The sequence below is a fragment of the Monodon monoceros genome, unplaced genomic scaffold (genome assembly GCF_005190385.1).
Source record: "Monodon monoceros isolate NGI ecotype Baffin Bay Population unplaced genomic scaffold, NGI_Narwhal_1 Super_Scaffold_20, whole genome shotgun sequence".
NCBI lineage: Eukaryota > Metazoa > Chordata > Mammalia > Artiodactyla > Monodontidae > Monodon > Monodon monoceros.
Genome location: NW_021703777.1, coordinates 66,972,091 through 66,996,585, shown reverse-complemented (window position 1 = coordinate 66,996,585; position 24,495 = coordinate 66,972,091). Strand labels below are relative to the sequence as shown.

At 37.2% G+C, this 24,495-nt stretch overlaps 1 protein-coding gene across 2 annotated transcripts in view; it reads left to right on the top strand.

Annotated features, from left to right (window-relative positions):
* Window positions 1-6,846: 6,846 nt before the first annotated feature.
* ATP10D (ATPase phospholipid transporting 10D (putative)) overlaps window positions 6,847-24,495 on the top strand; it is a 116,443-nt gene continuing 98,794 nt past the window's right edge. For both annotated transcript variants that reach the window (XM_029234748.1, XM_029234749.1), the window contains exon 1: window positions 6,847-7,059. The gene's annotated coding sequence lies outside the window, so the exon portion shown is untranslated. The remainder of the gene's footprint in view (window positions 7,060-24,495) is intronic.

Sequence of the window (24,495 nt, the reverse complement as noted above, 5' to 3'; positions counted from 1 at the left end):
TCCATGTCTTGGCTATTGTAAACAGCTCTGTGACGAACACTGGGGTGCATGTATCCTTGCGAACCATGTTTTTCTCCTGATGATAATGTCACTTTATCACTATTTAAGTCATATATTATCTGTCAGATGGAACATCAGCTAGGATTCTGCAAGTGAGCCTGCCCACGCTGGGGCTCTTCCCAAGACGCTCTGACCCCATTACTCAGCAATATCATTCCTGCAGGCCACACAATCTCCATTGTCGGCTGGGGCTCTGCTCCTACTCATTTTTCTTATGACAGGGAAGATATGACCATGCAGAGACTCTTGAATGCATCATTTCCTTTCCACACCACGGCCACTTCCTTGTTTCAGGCCTTCATTTCATCTCTCTCGCACTGCGGCGTCTGTCCTGCCCATCACTTTTAGATCAGTTTATTACAGCACAGGTCTGACCACAACACTCCTTCATCTTGAAACCTTCTCAGTGGAGTCCTAATTCTCTTTCTCTCCTTCTCTGCTATGCACTGGTCATGTAAAAACTAAAAAAAAAAGTCTCAAATGTGGCATATACACCAAAGTCTTTGTGTTTTTCCTCTTATTTGTTTTGTATTTTGCCAGAGACCTTTATTTTTCCATGAGGGCATTCCTACTCATAAGACCCATTCCAATGACATCTTATATAAAACTTTTGCTATTTCCCTATCTTTTACACTCCCATAACACCTGAGTCATACCTCCACTATAAACACTTTTATTCTATTAGCACTTTACAAATTGGTATTAAGGTTCTGTGGTGGTATTTAAAGGGAGAGGGTAGAAGATGATTCTAAATGAAAAACATCATGCTCTACTTAGAATCATCCAGCCCTTACAAGGATTGTTTTCTGCTGGGCCAATCAAATGGGCCTGGGGTTTTCTTTTAGAATGATTAAGTCCCAAGAGGTTCCTGGGTCCCATTCTAATCAGCTTCTGGTGTGCTGCCCCACTAGTTTGCCAGAGCTGCTTCAGCATGACTGAACCCCAGCTGTGGACACCTCAGAGCCTGATAGGGAAATGGGAAGTAAAAATAAAAGCAGCAGGGGTAGAAAGGGGACACAGCATTGGAGGTACCAAGATGACATTGCCATCAGGAGGAAGTGGTTGGCTGACAACTGGAAATGCACATGTAAAGGTCAGTAGAGGGCAAAAGAAGTCTGGAAGTCCTCAGCCTAGATACCAAAACTAAACCCGTGAAAATGAATGAGATTACCAGGGTAGTCCTTAGAAAGATCACTGACATCTAAGGTAAAGAGAAAAGCAGATGAACCAGATGAGAGTCTTTAAATTTTTTTCTTTTTAATTAAAATTAAAAAAATAAAACCTTTTTTTGCGGTACGCAGGCCTCTCACTGCTGTGGCCTCTCCCGTTGCGGAGCACAGGCTCCGGACGCACAGGCTCAGCGGCCATGGCTCACGGGCCCAGCCGCTCCGCGGCATGTGGGATCTTCCCAGACCCAGGCACGAACCTGAGTCCCCTGCATCGGCAGGCAGACTCTCAACCACTGCGCCACCAGGGAAGACCCCAAACCTTTTTTTTTTTTTTTTTTTAAAGAAAAGAGCCAGAAACTCCTAAAGGGAGGAGTTCCACATAATGTGGAATCATTATCAAAGTTAGTTGTGACAATGGAGAATGTGAGAAAGACAATGAATTTGACAATTGGAATTGTGACCTTTGATAAGTTTCAGGGGAGAAAAAAGAAACCAGACCACAGGGACTTAAGGAGTTAGCAAGTCTTTAAGACATGTTCCAGTGATGAACATATAATGTGGTAAGGAGAGAGATAAAATCATAGTTTGATCTGAAGAGATAGCAAGATCAAGAGAAGGGTTTCTCTTTTTTTCTTCTTTTCATAAACTTCTTTCATTCTCTCCCTCTTCTATTTTTTCTTTTTCCTCCTCCTCCTTCCTCTTAGTATAGAGAACATATATATTCATCTCTAACTTAAATATCTGTGGGCTGAGGGGAATAATCCAGTGAAGAGAAAGTAGTGATTGAAAGAGAGGTAATAATTGATAACATAAACCCCTGGCCAAGAGCTGGTAGCCAGAGATAATCGACTTCAGAGAGAAACAGAACTCCTTCCTCTAAAGAAAGGAGGGCACTTTACATAGAAATCTAGGAATCAGTGACATTCACACATCAAGGTGGCTTGGATCCATCTCAGTACATTGCATAATCGCCTGTTGTGAGTGAAGGTGGTGAGGCTGGGTTTAGACTGGTGCCTGGAGCTTGGCGGGTGCTCGGTAAATGTTTGTTAGAAGAGGAGGGCTTGGCTCAGAATGTGATAAGGAATTATTTAAAGATAAACAGAAAAATCATTCATCAAGCATGTGGATTCCATTGAGGTAACTAAAGTTTTCAGAGGAACCATTTAGCTTATTTTCATAACATTCTCTGGCAACACAACCCAGAAATATACAGGGGGAAAGCAGCGGGTAGAGTCTCCCCAGGGTTGAGAACTGACAAGGTGGACTTGTGGCAGGAAAAGGGGTAATCACTTTCTTAAAGTCCCTTGGCCATAGCTGCTCAGGGAATTTGTCATTGGCCTTCTTGCACATCTGGCCCAAGGTTTTATGCCATTCCTTAGAGGCCAGATCCCATCTTCTCTCTAGGTAGAGTCATCGCCCATCCTCTCATCTTTCCAAAGTCCTCAAACTCCTGCCTTTTCTGGCCAGTAGGGGAAAGACATCATATCTAGAGAAATGTATACTTCTTTATCTCAACAACATCTAAATTCAGACAAAAGCTCTGGAGACTACCTTTGCCTAAGTCAGGGACTGATGAATTATCTTTCTTAAACTAAAGGGCCATCAATCCATGTGAGGAATTCTGCTACTGTTCTATTAGGCGCTTTTCATCACATTACAAACAGGATCCAGAAGGAGTTAATGGACATATCTAGAATGCTGGGACCAGCTTGAATCTCTACCGTTACGGAGATCCCCTTTTTGATATTCTGTGCAATCATTGCATTTCAAGGGTTTTTTATAAGATTAAAACCCAACCTGTGCTCATATGGAAGAAAGTGATTCAGCTGATGTAAAGGGAAGGAAATGTAATTCCTCTTTTTAAGAAAATGCACAAATGTTATTCCTCTTTTTAAGAAATGCACACATATAAAATTAAGGCCTGAGTTTACAATTGGTAATAATGACGTGTATATCCTTGTTGTTTCTAAAAAAGATAGAATTTCTACTCTCAACAAGGCAGTTGTAGCCATAGCATGGTTTTACCTTCCCCCCACCCCCAAAATCATTTAATATGCACCTTCCTAATTCATTGAAAGCTATATTGAATAGTCCACAATAGAATATGGGTTCTCCAGTCTTTCACTTACTAGCTTTACTGTCTTGGGCAAGTCACTTTATCTCTCTCTATCTCAGATTCTTATATCTAAATAAATGCTGAACTCATAGGGCTGATATGAAGATTAATGAGGTAATAGATGTAAACGCCTTAGAACATTGCCTAACAGAAATGTTTTACTAGTGCTCAGTAAATATTAAGGAAAGAAAAAATATCTGGTGATGATGTTACTAGAATCAGGGCTCATCTACAAGGCATAAGCCGTTATTGCTTGAGGCACTGAACTCTCAATTTTTTTTTTTTTTTTTATCCAAAAGTTAGAAAGCTAATCCTGGGAAATATCCTTATCTGTGCTTGAGTCATACTTTGTTAATAAGTAATACAGAGAAAAAGAAGTGGATGATTATGAATCATGAAAAATCAGCTTGTGTGTCACTTTAGGAACACTGTTACATGTAAAATATTTGGAGGCAAACAAAAAACACATAGTTTTATGTGTTACATTTTAAAGTAGTGGCCTGAAAGAATGAATATATTTCTCTTTCACATCTATCTGGATAAGAAGTATCATAGCACAGGAAGAATCGTGATTTCTGTTTTCTAAAACAAACAATGTTTTCTGATAAAGTCTTCACTGCTGCCATGCTAATCTTTGAGTATGTTTAACAGATGAGAAAGCAGAAGCCAGTGAATTGATAACTATCACTTATTAAGCTCCTATTATTTGCTTTACACAGTGATAAGCACTTCAGCTATATGACTTGATGTAATTTTAACAGCACTGAGGTAGACATCATTGGAGTCATTTTACCTGTGGGGCTTAGAGATGGTACCCAAGGATATATATCTAAAATTTGCAGAGCTAATATTTAAAGCCAGGTTAAATCTAGTCACTTGACCACTATGCCATGTTTCCTGCTGGTAATTAATTATGAAGTTGTTGATATTGAGATACTACTAATTACAAATTTTCCAACTAGAAAAGATGAAATTTCCTTACGTCTATACTATATACTTTGAATATTAAGTTTTTTCCTCAAACTTCATGAGATAGGCGCATAAAATTTGAAAATATTTCTGAAATTACAAGAAAATAAATATTTTAAGTTCGGCAGTGGTGTATGGATTAATACTTACGTTTTGGTAGCCAATGTATTAAATCAAAGATTTTATGGATTTTTTTAAACAAAATGGAAACAATCCTATGAGAAATGTTAAATACTAAAGAAACATTTGCAAAAACAAACTGAAGCTCACTTTAATAGTGGTTATTTGCAAAGATTCATAAGTATTAATTGTTTCTTCCAATTTTATTGAGATACAAGTGACATACAGCACTGTATAAGTTTAAGGTGTACAGCGTAATGATTTAACTTACACACATCATGAAATGATCACCACAATAAGCTTAGTGAACACCCATCATCTCATATAGGTGAAAAATAAAAGAAAAAAATTTTTTTTTCTTGTGATGAAAACTGGTAGGATTAGCTCTTAACAACTTTCATGTATATAACATATAGCAGTGTTACTTATATTAGTCCTGTTGTTCATTACATCCCTAGAGCTTAGTCATCTTGTTATTGCAGAAGGTTGCACCTTTTGACCACCTTCACCATACAAAGATATTACATTATTATTGACTATATTCCCCATGCTGTACACTTCATCCCTGTGACTCATTTATTTTGTAACTGGAAGTTTGTACCTCTTAAATTCCCTCACCTATTTCACTTATAAGTATTAATTTTTAAAACTTGATTAGATATATTTAAATCGTAAATGGGACACATGCTTCTTTCGTTCAGTCAAATGATACAGAAACAAATGGAAAGCTAGTAATGTCCCCTCACTCTTCCATCCTTTCCCTCTGAGTAAACAATTTTGATGTGTATCTTACTATCATATTTTTACATTTATATTAAATGTACAAATATATAAATATATAAGGCATAAGTTGTATTACAAAGTGTTTTACATTATTCTGCTACTGCATTTTTTAAACTTAAATATAATGTAGATTTTCCTCTAAGACAACTTAAATCTCAGCCAGTAATTCTCAAACCCTGGCTGCAGATTAGAATCACTTGGAGAGCTTTTAAACAAACAACCCACCACCCCACCCCAAAAAAGAGAGAGATTGCCAGAACTCCATCCCCAGAGATTCAGGTTTAATTGGCTTGGGTGGGGCCTTGGCATCAAGCTCCTCAGTTGACTGATGTGTGGCTTGTTAGAACCTCTGATTTAAGCAATTCAGATAAGCTGCAAAAACAGCTCCCTGCCTGAATTGTCCGGGTATGCATCCACTGAGATTATTACAGCATCAGTGCTAATTTGGGAAACCATGGAAGGCCCATCTTAAATTTTGTCGACTCAAGAAGGTCGGCTATCAGATGGGAAAATTGCTTCATCTTTTATATCATGTAAGGGAGAGTCACATGACTGCAAAAAGGGCTACCAGGGCCAGGAGTTTCAGAGCCCACGTAAATGACAGTCTGCTCTGTTAGGCTAGGTTTATTCCCAGAATTGACTAAACTCTATAGAGATTTGCCCTTGCCTGAAAAAGGAGCTTTCCTGAATTAGCTGTCACAGGAAGTCACACCCAGGACTTGTTTCTCCCTGTTTGGGAGCGGCATCTACTCAGTGGTTGCAGGAACTTGTTTGGCCTCTCCAGCCTGGACTGGGAGAGTTTCCAAGTCTCCCAGCTCCATCCGTCCGTCCTGATGGGCTCTTTGTTATTCGTGAAACATTCGTAGGATCATTTAGTTTTCTTCACTTCTGCCACATATTTAAGAAACATTTGAGAAAATGGAAGATAGAGATACAAAATAGAGTTGTGGAGAGATTTGCCCCTTCTTTATCTTTGTGGGAGAGAACAATTGGCAGCCAGTGATTATTACTATTTGGTTATTACCACTGTTGGTTCTGCCTTCTCTGCATGTCCTTCCCTTTCTCACAGCACTTGGTCGGAAGTTTTGAGAGACCAGATGGGTTGCTGGAATTTACTTAGGAGAAATATTTTTTTAAATGCTGTGAGTTTTAACCTAGCAGACCATGGCAGGACAAAGCCACATTACATCGGGTGAGAGAGGGAATAGAAAGTCAAGGAGTGAGAAAAAAGACCAAATCAGAATTGTGGTCTTTTTCTCAACTTCTTTTCTAGTTATACAACAACAAGATTAAGTTTAGATTTGACCCCTTTACCCTCCAAAAAATAACTGCCAAGCGTTTCAAGTCTAGGTAAATGGGTGAACTGTTGAACAGAATTTCAGCGACATAAGCATGAACCAAACCCCAAGGGCAGTCAGGTCCTGGTCTACTGAGACTACTGCCGCAGGCAAACAGGAATCTCTGTCCATCAGCTGGAGCTGGGGAGCCTCCGGGCGGCCAGCCCCGCCCCCTACCCCTGACGTCACGAGAGGTGGGGCGGCGAGCGATTGGCCTTTCTCGGGAGCTCCGGCCGCTCTGCATCCCGGCGGACAGGCGAGCAGGGGTAGAAGGGACGCGGGAAGGAACAGAGTGTGGAGGGGCTGCCATCTCTGCCCAGGCGGGGCTCCGGCTCCGGCAGCTGAGCTTGGGAGTTGTCTGAGAAGTGATTTTTTTTTTTCCTTCAGAGTCAAGTGGCTGGCATAGAAGCATAACCCGCCTACACTCCGGATTTGTGCTTGGTTCTTCTCTTGCATCTTGGGACTTGTGATCGTCATGCTGTGATGTGTGCCCAGAGAGGAATTGGTAAGGGTGAACCAGCGAGCCTCTTGGACCGTTTCCCTGCCTTCCGTTTCACTACCCGCGCTCTTTTCCTCTCTGTTTCTTTACTCTCTCTGTCTCTCTCTCTCCTCTCCCTCCCCCAATAATTGTGTTCAGGTTGGATGAAGTGCCTCAAAACTGGAGTTTAGGGCTTTTGTTGAACTTAAAAAAGAGAGAATCTTACACCGTTTTCAGTTTCTTGATTTCAGGAGAGGGATTATTTTATCTATTCTGAATGCTGGGTTTTGTGAAAAGATAAATTAGGCACACACACCCTTTGTCATCTCATTGTGAAATCGAACAGTTTAAAGCAATTTGGGCTCTGTCTCAAAGGTAATGAAAAAAATGGGGGTTGAAATTTTAACCCAGTAAATAAACCACGGGTTGATCCCTTAGGAAGAAAAAGGTGTTTGTGTTGGAGCTTGGTCAGAAATAGTTTTTACGGGAGCGCTACCAAAAAGCCCGCGTTCTTGCCCGCAAACACTAACTTTGCAGAACTTAATTGTTGTTTAGGGCACCCTTTATCTTACATTATAAAATAAGTAATTATACTTTATACAGCAGAGAGGCATCTGGCTGGTTAGTGAAACCTCCATTCTGGAGGGTCGGGCTTCCTGTGCCTTCAGAAATGATGTATTTAAACTACTCTTAATCATAGGGGTGTGTTAACTCGGGTATTTAGAATGTTATCTAAATAAGACCAAAGATTCTTCTTGCTTCTTTTCACGTTAGTTCTTTCCAAGGAAAAACAATTCCATAGTCTGAGAGCAAGCCTCTGACTCTAAATCAACCTTGAAAGATGACCCACAAGGATCGGGGGCTCCTTATCCGCCAATGTTACTGTATCAGAAAAGTGACTCCAGAGGAGATAATTATTTTAAAATTAGGCTAGGTCACATTTCTGTGAGGAGTACCATCATAAAAAGATATTTGGTGACTTGTTTAGAGCCAATATGTAATACATGGTCGTTGTAACAGTAAACTCATTCAGTGTCCAGGTGCAAGCCCTCACTCCAATCTACCCCAAAAGGTAATGTCTGCTCTTTCTGGACTCTTCTGTTCCCTTTACAAATGCATACCTACATTGAGATAGTTTGTTTTTATCAAAAGGAGATCATCCCATATATGTTGAAAAACAACTCTCCAACATTCAAAAAGTTTTAGAGAGTTTTAAAAAGTAACAGTGTAACTGCCAATTTAACATGTGTTAAATTGTATGAAAAAGATGGAGAATCTAAGCAGTCTAAAACAGGATGTCAGGACTGTTTGACCTTTGCATAGCAAGAACTGAATACTTAATACAATTGCTTAGTGACTAAATAGAATTTGAATAGGATATCATTTATTTTGATATCAGTAAAATGGAGGAAATGCTCAGGATTTGATTATAATTTGTAATAGAACAGAGATGACTCACCTGTTAGATGAATGTACTTAGAATTTAAAAATTAAGGGGTAAAAATGTCCATATATTGAAGCCTTCATTACAGGTCTTATTGTTCTGATCTAGTTGAAAGTAGTCTTTTTAATGAGGGAAAAGCAAAGAAAATGCTACAAACAAGATCATTTGGGGATTCTCAAAACCCAAAGCATTAGCAGCTGAGCAGCTTTCCTTATCGCCTGGAAGAGGTTTGTTATGAGTGTATTCTCTTAAAACATTTTCCCCTTCCTACTGTGAAAGAATTTCAATCTAAAATGGATAGAATGGAAAGTCTCCTGCATGTGCCTTTAGGAAAACAAAACTTAAAGACTGAGAGACCGATTTCCCATAAATGCCTGATTTACAGAAATTGATAAATTGGAATTTTCTTAAATGTTAGGACATTAATCAGAGGTTGCCTCATATCGGTCTTGGAAAGTTTTTTCTTATGGTTTCCAGAGCAAGAAATGAAGAAATGATCCAGGTCGGGTTGGTCTCAAAAAATGAGCTGAATTGAGTTTTGCTTGTATGACTAGACTGGTTTTGTCTGCTCAGGGAATTTTCAAAGCAGGTCTCAATTTGTTTTGACTTTAACAGACTCTCATTGAACTCTCCCCTCTTTACATGCCCTGCCCATCAACACAGCCTATTCCGAACCCTCAATGGACTCACCTGTCGCTTGCTGTAGTTCACGTGTCGTGAATTTCAGTTCCTCTGCTATTCCCAAATAAACTCATTTGTTTGAGCTTGCCTCAAATAATTTAGATGGACATTACTACTGTGGATGGATTTATTTCATTTCAAAAACCATCTTAGTCATAGAAACAATACTTTTCACAAAACTAGTATCACTGTTAGAGTACGAAGTTATAGTGGGACTAGTTTCATAAATGAGTGTGGCCTTAATGGAATCTTTTATGCTGCTCAATGAAGGGTACATTCACGCAACTGTTAGAGGTAGTACTATGGGAATATGTATTAAAACCTGCAAATGTTTGTAGAGTTTGACTCAATCCTAGGTCTAGAAATATATCCTATGGAAATCATCTGAATTCCATATGAAGATTTATAAATATGTTCATTAGTGTTATCTGTAATATGGAAAACTTAGAAACAAAATAAAGCCCCCAATAGAAAAATATTTAGACAAATTAAGGTATTATATATCTGCTTTGATAAAATTCAGTTTCCTAAATATTTTTGAAAAAATTTCATGATTTAGAAAGGTCCTTGTAATGTATTAAGTGAAAAGAGCAGGATTTAATACTGTTATCTTGAATGTGTAAAATGCAACTTTGAAATAAATATATTATTTACTCAGTAAGCTCTTACTATATACATATATCAGGCATTGTTCTAAATTAACAAACACTGAACAAGACTGTGTCGCTTTCCATTTGCATACAAGTTCCTGTTTGTATCGACAGTTAAATCCACTAATATAGCACATAGAAAAAAATAGATTTTAAGGTGGTAGAGTTATAGCTTTTTATTTTTCTTGATATTCTCAAATACTCTACAGCAACTATTTTATAATCACAAAAATGCCATTTTGAAAAATATTGCCAAGAAATATAACCAAAATTAAAAGACAAATTGTAAGCTCTATACTATAAATGCCAGTATGCCCTATAAAAGATATTATAAAAAGCAGTGAGAGCTAGATGAACACCTCTATAAAAATGATCTCGAAAGAAAAATAGACATAAGTGGGCAATTCACAAAGAAAAAAAAGACTTTTCTAAGGTTTAGGGGAGAGGGTATACTAACCTGCTAATCAGAGAATACATAGTATAGCAATAAGTTACTCTATTTTCACACATCACAATTAACAAACATGGAAAGCAAATCAAAATGTGTGAGGTTGTTGGGAAGACTAATGATATGGAAAAATGTTCATGAAAAAAATGAAAGTAAGTTACAAAATAATATCCTACTTCTGAAAAAAATCCAATCTATGCATAGAAACTGTTTGTGGAGAATAAACCAAATGTTAATAGTACTTATTGGGTAGTGGGATTATAGATGACTTCTGTTTTTTTTCATGGTATTAATCTTTAGTTTCTACAATTTCTACAGTGAATATATTGTAGTTATCAGGGAAAAAAGTTGCTACCCTAATGAAGCAATTTGTCATAGAATGAAGAGCACATAGACAATATTATCTTTCCCCTCTTTTACTCAAAGCCTCCACAGTCTCATTGTGTGTAATTCCATGTCAGGTTTCATTGTTTCTGAATTATATTTGCTGGTGAGAATATTTGGGTTATAAGGGAAATCAAAAGATAAAATATCAAATAAACCAACCTGACTAAAAATATTCTAGTCACATTCACTCTTCCGCCCCCAGCTGTTTTCTGAAATAACCAGTGTTTGACTGATTTGAGCTTTATTCCTTTTCATTTCCTGTTGATCACATCTGCAAGGGTCTCGTGTTGATAAGCCTTAATTAAATACTCCTTAATTTGTTTTGCTAAAATTTACTTATTCCATTTAAGGCCATTCTGAATGAAGAAGATGAGCACAGCTGCATTTCCATTACAAAATGAACTTACAAAATTTCAACTCTTTATGTAGGATAAATAATAAAAAAGTCTTAGTATCTTGGTTATGAGGTGAAAATTAGTTTTAGATTATCCAAAAACATTGTGAAGTCTTTCTTCAGTTTATAGTACTCATAATTACTTAGCACTATGTTTAAGCATTCTCATTCCCCTTACAGACTATAATAATATATAGAAGGTTCTAGTAAAAATCTTAATTATCCTTTCTTCTTCACTAAAGTCTTTCATAGACAGGTATTCTCAGATGCTTTCTAATCTGCGATGTCCTTCAGCCAACAAATTAACATGTCTAACTGCCAGGTTAGAAAAATGCCTGAATCATTTTAAGAAAAAATTTATTGAAGTATAGTTGACTTACAATACCATATTAGTTTCACGTGTACAAAATAGTGATTCAATATTTTTATATATTATGCACCCTACAAAATTATTACAATATCATTGACTGTATTCCCTGTGCTGTACATTATATCCCTGTGACATTTATTTTATAACTGGTAGTTTGCACCTCTTAATCCTCTTCACCTGGTTCATCCATTCCCCCTCCCCTCCGGCAACCACTAGTTTGTTCTCTATATCTGTGAGTCTGTTTCTGCTTTGTTATATTTGTTCGTTGATTTATTAGATTTCACATATAAGTGAAAATATACAGTATTTGTCTTTTTCTATCTGACTTATTTTACTAAGCATAATACCCTCTAGGTCCATCCCTGTTGTCACAAATGACAAGATTTCATTATTTTTTTTTATGGCTGAGTAATCTTCCATTGTACATATATACCACATTTTTTTAATTCATCTATTGAAGAACACTTAGGTTGCTTTCATATCTTGGCTGTTGTAAATAATGCTTTAGTGACCATTGAGGTGCATGTATCTTTGTGAATTAGTGTTATAATTTGGGGGGATAAAGACGCAGAAGTGGAATTGCCAAATCATATGGTAATTCTAGTTTTAATTTTTGAGAAAACTCCATATTGTTTTCCATAGTAGCAGTGCCAATTTACATTTCAATCAACAGTGCACAATTGTTCCCTTTTCTATACATATTCACTAGTACTTGTTATTATCTTTTTGATGATAGCCTCTCTGACAGGTGTGAGGTAGTATCTCATTGTGGTTTTGATTTGCATTTCTCTGATAATAGTGATGTTGAGCATCTTTTCAATGCTTGATCATCTGTATGTCTTCTTTGAAAAATGCCTATTCAGATTCTCTGCCCATTTTTAGTCAGGTTGGTTTTTTTGATATTGAGTTGTATGAGTTCTTCTGAGATATTCTGGGAAATATCTTTTCCTATTCAGTAGGTTGTCTTTGCCTTTTGTTGATGGTTTCTTTTACTGTGCAATAGCTTTTTCATTTGATGTGGTCCCATATATTTATTTTTGCTTTTGCTGCTCTTGCCTGAGGAGACATATCCAAAACAATACTGCTAATGGGACATCCCTGGCGGTCCAGTGGTTAAGACTCTGCACTCACACTGCAGGGGGCAGGGGTTCACTCCCTGGTTGGAGAGCTAAGATCTTGCATACCACATGGTGCAGCCAAAAAAGAAATAAATAAAATACACATTAAAACAAATATTGCTGACTGATGTCAAGGAGGGTACTGCCTATGTTTTTTTCTAGGAGTTTTTTGGTTTCAGGTCTTTCGTTCAATTTTTTCATTCATTTTTCAAGTTTATTTTTGTATATGGTGTGAGAAAATCATCTATTTTCATTCTTTTATATGTAGCTGTCCAGGTTTCCTAACACAACTTATTGAAGAGGCTGTCTTTTCCCCATTGTATAGTCATGCCTCCTTTGTGATGGATTAATTGACCAGATGTGTGTGGGGTTATTTCTGGGCTCTCTACTTTGTTGCATTGATCTGTGTCTGTTTTTGTGCCAGTACCATACTGTTTTGATTACTGTAGCTTTGTATTAAGTATAGTCTGAACTCAAGGAGCATAATGCCTGCAGCTTTGTTCCTTTCTCTCAAGATTGTTTTGGCTAGTCAGGGTCTTTTGTAGCTTAATACAAATTACAGGATTATTCTAGTTCTGTGAAAAAAATGCCATGGATATATTGATAGAGATTACATTGAATATGTAGATTGCTTTGAGTAGTATGGACATTTTAACAATATTAATTATGCTGATCCATGAACACAATATATCTTTCCACTTATTTGTGTAAACTTCAAATTCTTTTATCAACATCTTATAGTTTTCAGAGTAGAGGTTTTCACTTTCTTGGTTAGCGTTAGTCCTAGGTATTTTATTCTTTTTGATGTGATTATAAATGGGATTGACAGTTCATTATTACTGTATAGAAATGCAGTGGATTTCTGTATATTAGTTTTTTATCCTGCAACTTTACTCAATTCATTTATTCTAATAGTTTTTTTGGTGGAGTTAGAATTTTCTGTATATAGTATCATGTCATCTGCAATTAGTGACAGTTTTACTACTTCTCTCCCAGTTAGATGCCTTTTATCTCTTTTTCTTGTCTGATTGTTGAGCCTAGGACTTCCAGTACTATGTTGAATAAAAGTGGGAGAGTGGGCATACTTATCTTGTTCCTGATTGTAGAAGAAAAGCTCACAGCTTTTCACTATTGAATATGATGTTAGCTGTGGGTCTTTCATAAATGGCTTTTATTATGTTGAGGTATGTTCCCTCTGTACTCACTTTGTTGAGAGTTTTTATCATGAACAGATTTTGAATTTTGTCAACTTCTTCTGTGTCTGTTGAGATGATCATGTGATTTGTATCCTTCATTTTGTTATTGTAGGTATATCACATTGATTTTGTGGATCAAATCATCCCAGGAATAAATCTCACTTGATTATGATGTATGATCTGTATAATCTTTTCAATGTATTGTTGGATTCAGTTTGCTAATATTTTGTTGAGGATTTTTACATCTATGTTCGTCAGGGATATTGGCTTGTAGTTATCTTCTTTGGAGTGCCTTTTTCTGGTTTTGGTATCAGGTAAATAGTGGCTTCACAGAATGAGTTTGAAATCATTCCTCTTCAATTTTTTGTAATATTTTGAGATAGATATTACCTCTTTTTAAAATGTGTGGTAGAATTCCTCTGTGAAGCCATTTCATCTTGGACTTTTGTTTATTGGGATTTTTTTTTAAATCACTGATTTAATTTTATTACTAGTAATTGGTCTATTCAGATTTTCTATTTCTTCCTGATTCAGTCTTGGAAGATTGTATATTTTTAGGAATTTATCCATTTCTTCTAGGTTATCCGATTTGTTGGTTTATAACTGTTCATAGTATTCTCTTATGATTGCTTATATTTCTGTGATATCAGTTGTAATTTCTTTCATTTTTCATTTTATTTATTTGGGCCTCTCCTTTTTCTTCATGAGTCTGGCTGAAGGTTTATCAATTTTATTTTTTCAAAAAACGAGTTCTTAGTTTCATTTGCTTTTGTATTGTTTTTTAGTTTCTATTTCATTTCTTTCCACATTGATCTTTATTATTTCCTCCTACTAACTTTAGGTTCTGTTTATTCTTCTTTCGCTAATTCCTTTGGATGTAAAGTTAGGTTGTTTAAGATTTTTCTTGTTTCTTGATGTAGGCTTATCTTGCTGTGAACTTGCCTCTTAGAACTGCTTTTGCTGTGTCTTATAGATTTTGGAAAGTTGTGTTTCTGTTTTCATTCATGCAAGGTATTTTAAAATTTCCTCTTTGATTTCTTCATTGACCCATTGGTTTTCTTAGTAGCATGTTGTTTAATTTCCAGATGTTTGTATCTTTTCCATTTTTTCCCTATAATTGATTTCTAGCATATCTTTGTGGTCAGAAAAGGTGCTTGATATGATTTCAGTTTTCTTAAATTTATTGAGACTTGTTTTATGATCTAGCATGTGATCTATCCTGGAGAAGGTTCTGTGTGCGCTTGAATGTGTATCTTTCTGTGTTTGGATGGAATGTTCTGCATATATTAAGCTTATCTGGTCTAATATGTTGTTTAAGGCCAGTGTTTCCTTATTGATTTTTCTGTCTGGATGATGTGTCTTGTTCTTTGGCTTGGAATATATCCTCTGTCTTCTCATTTTGTTTGACTTTGTGTTTGTCTCTATGAATTAGGCAAAACAGTTACCTCTCCTCGTTTTGAAGTTGTGTCTTTGTGGAAGAGTGTCCCTGTGCAAATTGTGTGTGCCTGGTGGCTTTGGTGGAAGGGCTGTAGCTGAAGCAGGTATGAGCTGATGCTTCTCTGGGGCACACTGGGTGCCACTGCTTTGGGGCTAGGGGCTGGAACCTGAGCCCAGTGCAGGCTGGAGCTTCTCCCAAGGCAGTTGGGGGCTGCTGCCTTGGGGGTGGTGGGGGCAGTGGCTGGAGCCTGGTGTGAGCTGTGGGGTGGGGTGGGCATGCTGGGGTGGTCTTGGCAGGCTGGCTAGAGCACCAGGCATTTTTCAGTCTACTGCTTCTGGGCTGGTACCCAAATTGAGTAAGTGTGTGCACATGCCCTTTAAGGGCAGAGTCTTGGTTTCCTACAGCCCTCCAGCTCTCCTGGTCATAGCCTTGCTGGTTTTCAAAACCAGTTAAGGGGACTCGTCTTCCTGGTGCTGGTGCCCAAGGTTGGGGTGCCCAATGTGGGTCTTGAACCCCTCACTCCTTAGGGAGGACCTCTGAGTTTGTAATATCCCCTTTTGCTTGTGGGTTGCCCACCAGAGGTGTGGGTCCTGAATAGACCACACCTCTGCCCTCATCTCTGTCTCAGTGTGTGTGTGGTTTGTTCATTTGTTTGTTTAGTAGCCTTAATTATAGAAGAGCTGTTCTGCTAGTCTTCAGGTCATTCCCAGAGAGAGTTGTTCTTTTGGTGTGTCTGTGGGAGAAGGTGAGCTCAGGATCTTCTGCCTCTACCATCCATCAGATTCCTGATACCTAAGTCTGAAACATTATTATACTTTTAAGATTCATAAACCAAGGACTGAGAGAAAAAAGGAATGCTTTCGATAAGGCAAGGGAATTTTGAAAAGTAATTCTTACTGTGAGTCCTAAACTGACTTTCCTCTCCCAAATTATCACATTTCATTTTGAGCCAGGCTAGTGCAAAAGATGAGGTCTGGTGGTCCTTAGTGCCCAATTTGTCACATGTTTTGCCTGCTTGATTTGGGTCATGGTCAGGATGGGTGGGGTGATGATAGGAATGTGTGGATAAGGTATGTTGTATTAAGAATGCAGCATTGGAAACAAGCAGAGGACAGGAGTAGAACCTGTACAGGAGGGATAGAGCCAAGTGGGGAAAATGAGAGCGTGGCTCATGCCAGGTTGTTGCAGTGTTGCCCTCTCCAGCTTTTGGTGTTGCTGTGTCATCGAGGTGCACTCAGAGATACCTTTGGAAATCTCTAATTCCACTCCTTGTTAGCTTACTGGTAAACTGTGCTCTGAAGCACATTACTCAGTTTTCCCAATCTAGTCTCCCTGCCTTTTCTCCCCCATTCCAATCTGTCTTTTATGCCTCTTGCAAAGAAATCCTTTAAATGTCCACATCATGTCACACCTTCTCAAATATCTTTGACTTCCCATTTCCTTTAATCTAAATATAAATTCTTCATCTTAGTAGGTAAAGACTTATTATGACTAGATTTCTTTCTTAATTTCCCATCCTTTCTTAATTCGTATTTGAATCTCCAGCCATGTTGAACTACTCAGTGTTACTTAACACTGGGTTATAGGGGTTTCTAGCCTCCTTGCCTTTATTCATAATATTTCCTTTTCTAAAATCTATAAATCTCTTCTGTCAGATTCTCAACATTTCCCAAGACTCACTTAAAATTCTTTCTTTTGGGAAGCCTACTCTCTTCTCCCTTTCTGTCTTCCAACCTCATGTCATGCATTCTCATAGGATGTTCTATTTCCCTAAATGTATGTGCTACACGATTACCCTAGTGTTATCTTTTTTTGTGAATTGAGTATTTTGACCTGCTCTGGGCATGTTTATTCATTCTCAAAGAAAAAACACTGTGCCTAAGACAAGGTAAAGGAAACGAACACTAGAAAGTAAGCTCCTTTAGAAGGCAGAGGTTTTTTTCTATTTTGTTCCTTGATTTATCTCTGTTATCTGTTACAATGTGTGGCATATAGTAGGAGCTCAACAAGCATTAGTTGAAAGAATGAAGTTGTTGAGCACTTCCAGTGTGCTAGGCACAGTGCTGATACTTTGATTTTATAAACCTCCTTACAACACTTTGTGAGGTATGTGACGTTATTTCCACTTTACAGATGTGGAAACTGAGGCTCAGAAAGGCAAAGAGCTTGTGGTAGGTGGCTGACTGTGAATCTGACTGAGCATCAGTATCATTTGACCATTTTAGAGCTTGTGTTCTTTCTACTGACTGCAGATGCATTTGTTGTTGATTTGCTTTTGTATTATAATATCTGATTATATTATATATCTGATTATATATTATATATCTGATTGTATTATAATATCTGTGGCTGATTATAATATCACTTCTAATTCAAAATGGATATGTTTTGGAGGGTGGAGAGCATCTAGTAATTATTGGAACTGATCACTTATCATGAATCCAATTTATAATTCCAGTGAACACTATCCACTTCTTTTTTTTTTTTTTTTTTTCTTGCGGTACACAGGCCTCTCACTGTTGTGGCCTCTCCCGTTGCGGAGCACAGGCTCCGGACACGCAGGCTCAGTGGCCATGGCTCACGGGCCCAGCCGCTCCGCGGCATGTGGGATCTTCCCGCACTGGGGCATGAACCTGTGTCCCCTGCGTGAGGCAGGCGGACTCTCAACCACTGTGCCACCAGGGAAGCCCTATCCACTTCTTTTTAATATCATTTGTAGCTTTCATCTGTCTCTTGTGGCTGTTTGTATACTATACTTAGTAATACTTGGAAGCCTTGGTGACAATTTAAATACAGTCATCCCTCCTTATCTGTGGGGGGTTGGTTCCAGAACCCACCATGGATACCAAAATCCACAGATGCTCAGGTCCCATAGTTGGCCCTCATATCCTCCGTTCCGTGATTCAACCAACCATGGATGGTGTAGTACTGTATTTATTGAAAAAAAGGTCAGAGTATAAGTTGACCTACACAGTTCAAACCCATGTTGTTCAAGGGTTAAGTGTATATGTGTTGAGACAATTTAAGTAATTGACATATATAATCTATGCTTTTGTTACTTTAGGTAATGTGCTGAAGTAATTTTTATCCACAGTGAAATAATACTTTTCTATGGAATATTTATATCATATTTTAAGTGACCCAAATGCTTCCAGAATTGAATCTTTAAATAGTTTTTAGAAATTAATTAAACCTCTCATTCATTATACAGAAATACTATTTAATAGTTCAACTAAAATAATGCCTGTCTTCATCATCTATCCAGTAATGCCACATACTTAAATATTTTAGCCTTTTTGTTTATTTGGTTTATATTTCATAGCTCAGGTTAATGATCTGCAAGAGGCCTTTGGAAAACATTTGATGTAGTCTATTTAGTTTTATGAGTATATACTATCTTTCAGTGCGTAAATTCTTTCCATTTTAGCTACAAATAACTCCACTTCCCAATTTCTTTTCTTTTTTTATCCCTTAGTCTTTTAAGCATTTTATTTTCTTTTGCTTTTTACAAATTTCTGTGGTGACTAATCCAGAAAATAATTGCCCTATTTTTTGTGTATAAAAAAGTAGTTTCACTATTATTTTAAAACAATAATATAGGCATCATTGGGATATAAATGAATAGTTGCATTAAAATGATATTTAATAGTAATGGAAAAGATATACTTTTTCATGGAGAAAATATACTTTGAAATTAAAAATAAGTCCCATCAAAACAGACTCACAGACATAGAAAACAAACTTATAGTTACCAAAGGGGAAGGAGTGGGGGGAGGGATAAATTAGGAGTATGGGATTAATAGATACACACTACTAATATAAAATAGATAAACAAGAATTTACTGTATAGCATAGGGAACGATATGCAATATCTTGTAATAACCTATAATAGAAAAGAATTTTAAAAATGGTTGTGTGTATGTATATATGATTAAATCACTTTGCTGTACACCTGAAACACAATATTGTAAATCAACTGTACTTCAATAAAAAATAAATTTTTTAAAAAATACAGGGCTTCCCTGGTGGCGCAGTGGTTGTGAGTCTGCCTGCCGACGCAGGGAACGCGGCTTCGTGCCCCGGTCTGGGAGGATGCCACGTGCCGCGGAGCGGCTGGGCCCGTGAGCCATGGCCGCTGGGCCTGCGCGTCCGGAGCCTGTGCTCCGCGATGGGAGAGGCTACAGCAGTGAGAGGCCCGCGTACCGCAAAAAAAAAAAAAAAAAAAAGTACAAAAAAATTAAGAGACAAATTTGAATTGCCTAGGTCAGTGGTTTTCAAAGTCTGGTCCCCAGGAGCATCAGCATCACTCCAATTTATTAGAACTGCAAAATCACAGGCCCCACTGCAGACTGATTGAATCAAATTGGGGTGAGAGCGTGTGTGTAGCAGGTGGAATCTGTGTTTTCACAGGCTCTCCAGGTGACTCTGACCTGTGGTAGTCTGAGGACACAGGCTTAGGCTTAAGATCCTAGAAGAGCAGGCCATATTCACTGTTTGGCAGGCAAGTGCCTGGTCTATTTTCTTTCTTTGTTTTCCTTCTGTCTTATTCTTTTGTTATTTTAGTTTTTAATTGAAATACAGTTGATTTAAAATATTGTATTAGTTTCAGATGTACAACATAGTGATTCAATATTTTTATAGATTATACTCCATTTAAAGTTGTTATAATATATTGGCTATATTCTCTGTGCTGTACAGTATATCGTTGTAGCTTATTTATTTTATACATAGTAATTTGTACTTCTTAATCCCCTACCCCTATCTTGCTCCTTTCCCTTCCCTCTCCGCACTGGTAACCGCTAATTTGTTCTCTATATCTGTGAGTCTCTTTCTATTTTGTTATATTCATTCCTTTTTTATTTCTTGGATTCCACATATAAGTGATAACATACAGAATTTGTCTTCCTCTGCCTGACCTAATAGATTAATACCCTGTAGGTCCATCCATGTTGTTGCAAATAACAGAATTTCATTATTTTTTATGGCTGAGTAATATTCCACTGTGTGTTTTTGTGTGTGTGTGTGTGTGTGTTTATATATATATCACATCTTTATCAATTCATCTGTTGATGGACACTTAGGTTGCTTCCATATTTTGGCTATTATAAATAATGCTGCTATGAACATTGGGGTGCATGTATCTTTTTGAATTAGTGTTTTCATTTTCTTTAGATGTATACCCAGGAGTGGAATTGCTGGATCATATGGTGGTTTTTTGAGGAACCTCCATACTGTTTTCCATAGTGGCTGCATGAATTTACATTCCCATCAACAGTGTACTAGGGTTGCTTTTTCTCCACATCCTTGCCAACATTTGTTATTTGTAGACTTTTTGGTGATAGCCATCCTAACAGGTGTGAGGTGATACCTTATTGTGGTTTTAATTTGCATTTCTTTGATTAGTGATGTTGAGTATCTTTTCACATGCCTGTTAGCAATCTCGTCTTCTTCAGAAAAATGTCTGTTCAAGCCTTCTGCCCATTTTTGATTGGATTGGGTTTTTTCTTTATATTGAGCTGTTTATATATTTTAGATATTGACTGCTTATTGGTCATATCATTTGTAAATATTTTCTCCCATTCAGTGTGTTGTCTTCTCATTTTGTTGATGGTTTCCTTTGCTGTGCAAAAGCTTTTAAGTTTAGTTAGGTCCCATTTGTTTATTTTTGCTTTTGTTTCCTTTGCCTTAGGAGACAGATCCAAATAAATATCGTTTAGGACTTTGATCCATTTTGAGTTTATTTTTTATTTTTTTTGCGGTACACGGTCCTCTCACTACTGTGGCCTCTCCCGTTGCGGAGCACAGGCTCCGGACGCGCAGGCTCATCGGCTGTGGCTCACGGGCCCAGCCGCTCCGCGGCATGTGGCATCTTCCTGGACCGGGGCACAAACCCATGTCCCCTGCATCGGCAGGCGGACTCTCAACCACTGCGCCACCAGGGAAGCCCCTTGAGTTTATTTCTTATATGGTGTGTGAAAATGTTCTAATTTCATTCTTTTACATGTAGCTGTCCAGTTATCCCAGCACCACTTATTGAAGGGACTGTCTTTTCTACGTTGTATATTCTTGCCTCCTTTGTCACAGATTAGTTGACCATATGTGTGTGGGGCTATTTCTGGGCTCTTTATTCTGTTCCACTGATCTATGTGTCTGTTTTTGGGCCAGTCCATACTCTTTTGATTGCTGCTGCTTTGTAGTATAGTCTGAAGTCAAGGATCATGATGCCTCCAGCTTTTGTTCTTTTTTCTCAAAATTACTTTGGCTGGTCTACTTTATTTGATTTTACTTTTTTTAGTGAATGGTGTTTTTTTTTGGCTGCATTGGGTCTTTGTTGCCGCACGCAGGCTTTTCTCTAGTTGTGGTGAGCAGGGGTGCTACTCTTTGTTGCGGTGCATGGGCTTCTCATTGTGGTGGCTTCTCGTTGCAGGGCATGGCCTCTAGGCACGTGGACTCAGTAGTTGTGGCTCACAGGCTCTAGAGGGCAGGCTCAGTAGTTGTGGCACACGGGCTTAGTTGCCTGTGGCATGTGGGAAATTCCTGAACCAGGGCTTGAACCCGTGTCCCCTGCATTGGCAGGTGGATTCTTAACCACTGCGCCACCAGGGAAGACCTGGCTGGTCTACTTTAAAAGGCCTCTAGGAAAGATGATTCCATTGACTTTTCTGTATACCATTTCAAATAGCTCTGTGATACCACTGAACTGGCTTCAATAACCAGTAATTTAAGACAGAAAACTTACAAAACAGTCCAAAAAGACAGTGTTTAATATCAATACTTAAAGATTTGTGTTGGCTGGTTTTATGTTATTATTTACTTCCTGGCAACAAATTCCCTTCCCAAAACATAATTAAAATTAACGTTTTTTCATAAGGGGAGAAAGGGGGAATGTTTTTTCCCATCCTTTGATCTTGGGTATATTTTTGGAGAATGGTTAAAAGAAGCAGATGTGAATCCTTATGACTCTCAGTACAGAGTTTGTGTCTAGGAAATCAAGTTTTCCCTGAGTGTCTTTGTAGAAGTGGGGAATAATATTGTTTCCTACTGTGAGCATTAAAATTGTTATCAATTAAGTCTATATAGAGTCCCAGCATAAAAGTGTTTCCATACTGCATCTGTATTCAACATAGGCTGTATTCTTTTAATGCACTTTAGATTTAGTCAGGTCAGATTCTCTCATTTATTGCTGGAAATTTTGTTTGTCAGCTTTATTTACCCTATCAGGCCCATGTGATGTTGAACATGGTCACTTCATAATATTATAGATTGGTCATGTCATGGAGATATTAGGAATCAGCAGAAAGAATCTTGAAATAGTTTCTTAAGTAGGAATTAAGACCTGATCTACAACTGTGTTTTTCCCCCACTGACTTTAATTTCTAAATTAAAGAGCAATGAAGGAGATATGTGAGAAGCATAACAGACTTGTTTTTGAGGTTTTGAGATTACTTTGATATCTAGAAACATATATTCTCTACATAAGTATAAACTATTTTACTGTAACAATTATCTGAACTTTCTTTTGCAGAATATCATTTAAATTCTGTTTCAAACCTAAATTTCATTAAGAAAATCTCCTAAAACCATGTAGCCATTTAAGTAAGCTCTCTCTTAAAAACTTAACCAGCCATATCTGTTAGATATTTTTAGTAATTGTCTTTTGTCCAAAAGAGACCTGAATGCTTTAGTTGGCTTTGCAACATTTTTAATTACATTCAGAACTTTTTGGCAAGGACACATATATACATTGCCTTTACAATGAAGTTTATATACTCAGTTATGTTCTTCTTGTTTTCTCTGATATAATGTGGAGAATTATTAGTAGTACATACACATGCTGCTTGTGGACTTGGATGTGAATGTTCTTTTTCAGTGTTAAGGCAGCATGCTTGTTTTGCACTTTTTAAGGCTGTTCTTAAAACAAAAACTTAAAGGATTGCATCTTTTCCCTACATTTAGAAGCAATACATTAACTTCTGTCTATGCTTTTCTCCACCATAAGCATAGGCTTCATGATTAAATGAAGTTGGATAGGTTTTGTGTGATTAGAGTTTTGGAATAGTTTTTGATTAAATAAAGATCTGTCTTCTAATTATAAACTAAATACATATGTTCATGGTAAAAAAATAAAAATAAAAAAGAGACAGTTACAAATGATACTTTAAAATCATCTACTAATATATTGCCTCAAAATAACCAGTGTTAGAGTTTTAAAAAATATTTAATTCCAAATTTATATATATAAATAGATACACACACACACACACACATTCTGTTTGAGATCATACTTATATACAGGTCTAAATCATGGTTTAAAACCTTATAGGGAATTCCCCAGTAGTCCAGTGGTTTTCACTCTGCACTCTCACTGCCAGGGGCCCAGGTTCAATCCCTGGTCAGGGAACTGGGATCCTGCAAGCTGCAGGGGATGGCCAAAAAAAAAAAAACAAACCCAAAAAAACCAAACACCTTAAAAACTTAAAAAATTTTCTTGCTTATCAAATTTATTTAAACATCATTTTAATAGCTGTAGTATATTTCCATTTAGATATACCACGATTTAACAATTTACCTTTATCTGGACATTTGGGTTAGTGTGTTTTCCAGTGCTGAATTGATCAGCTTTCTACTCAGGGCCAAAAAGAATGAACATCTTTAAGACTTACTACCTTTTGGCTCCAGAAAATTAAAAGCAGGTTAGACGTCCCCAGCACTATATGAAAACTTGGCTTCATTGAACACCATGAATAAAGAAACTCCTTGCTACACTCAAGGAAAAAATTACTAACTGCTTTTCTTAGATTGGTTACTAGTGAAGTTGAAAATATATTTTTTTCTATTTATTTGCAGTTTTTCAGTTTCTGTTTATGCTCATTTCTCAAGTATGCTCTTCTTGTAAATATTTAAACCCCCGAAATGAATAATTCCTTGTATTGCTTTTATAAAGTATCACTGTAAAGAGTAGGCCATTGTGAGTGATTATGGGTCTTCTTGGATGAAACTGAAACAATAGGGCAGATCCTAAAAATTAGCTGAGAAAATTTTCAGATAGATATAAATCTGAATAAATCTTGGTTCTTTTAAGGTCTAAGGATACTATAATATAAAATTTTAGCAGGCATAAAATGTTGTACTCAAATTGATTTAACTAATTTATGACACATTCATAAATCATGACATAATTTAGAAATTAATGAAAGCCTATATATATATGTAAGTAATAAAATGGTAGCGTAGAGAATAAGCTGGTTTATTTTTAATGAGCTGCCACTGATTTGATGTGTAGTATTGGGTAAGTCAGTGTCCTGAATCTCAGTTTCCTTGTTTATAAAATATTTAG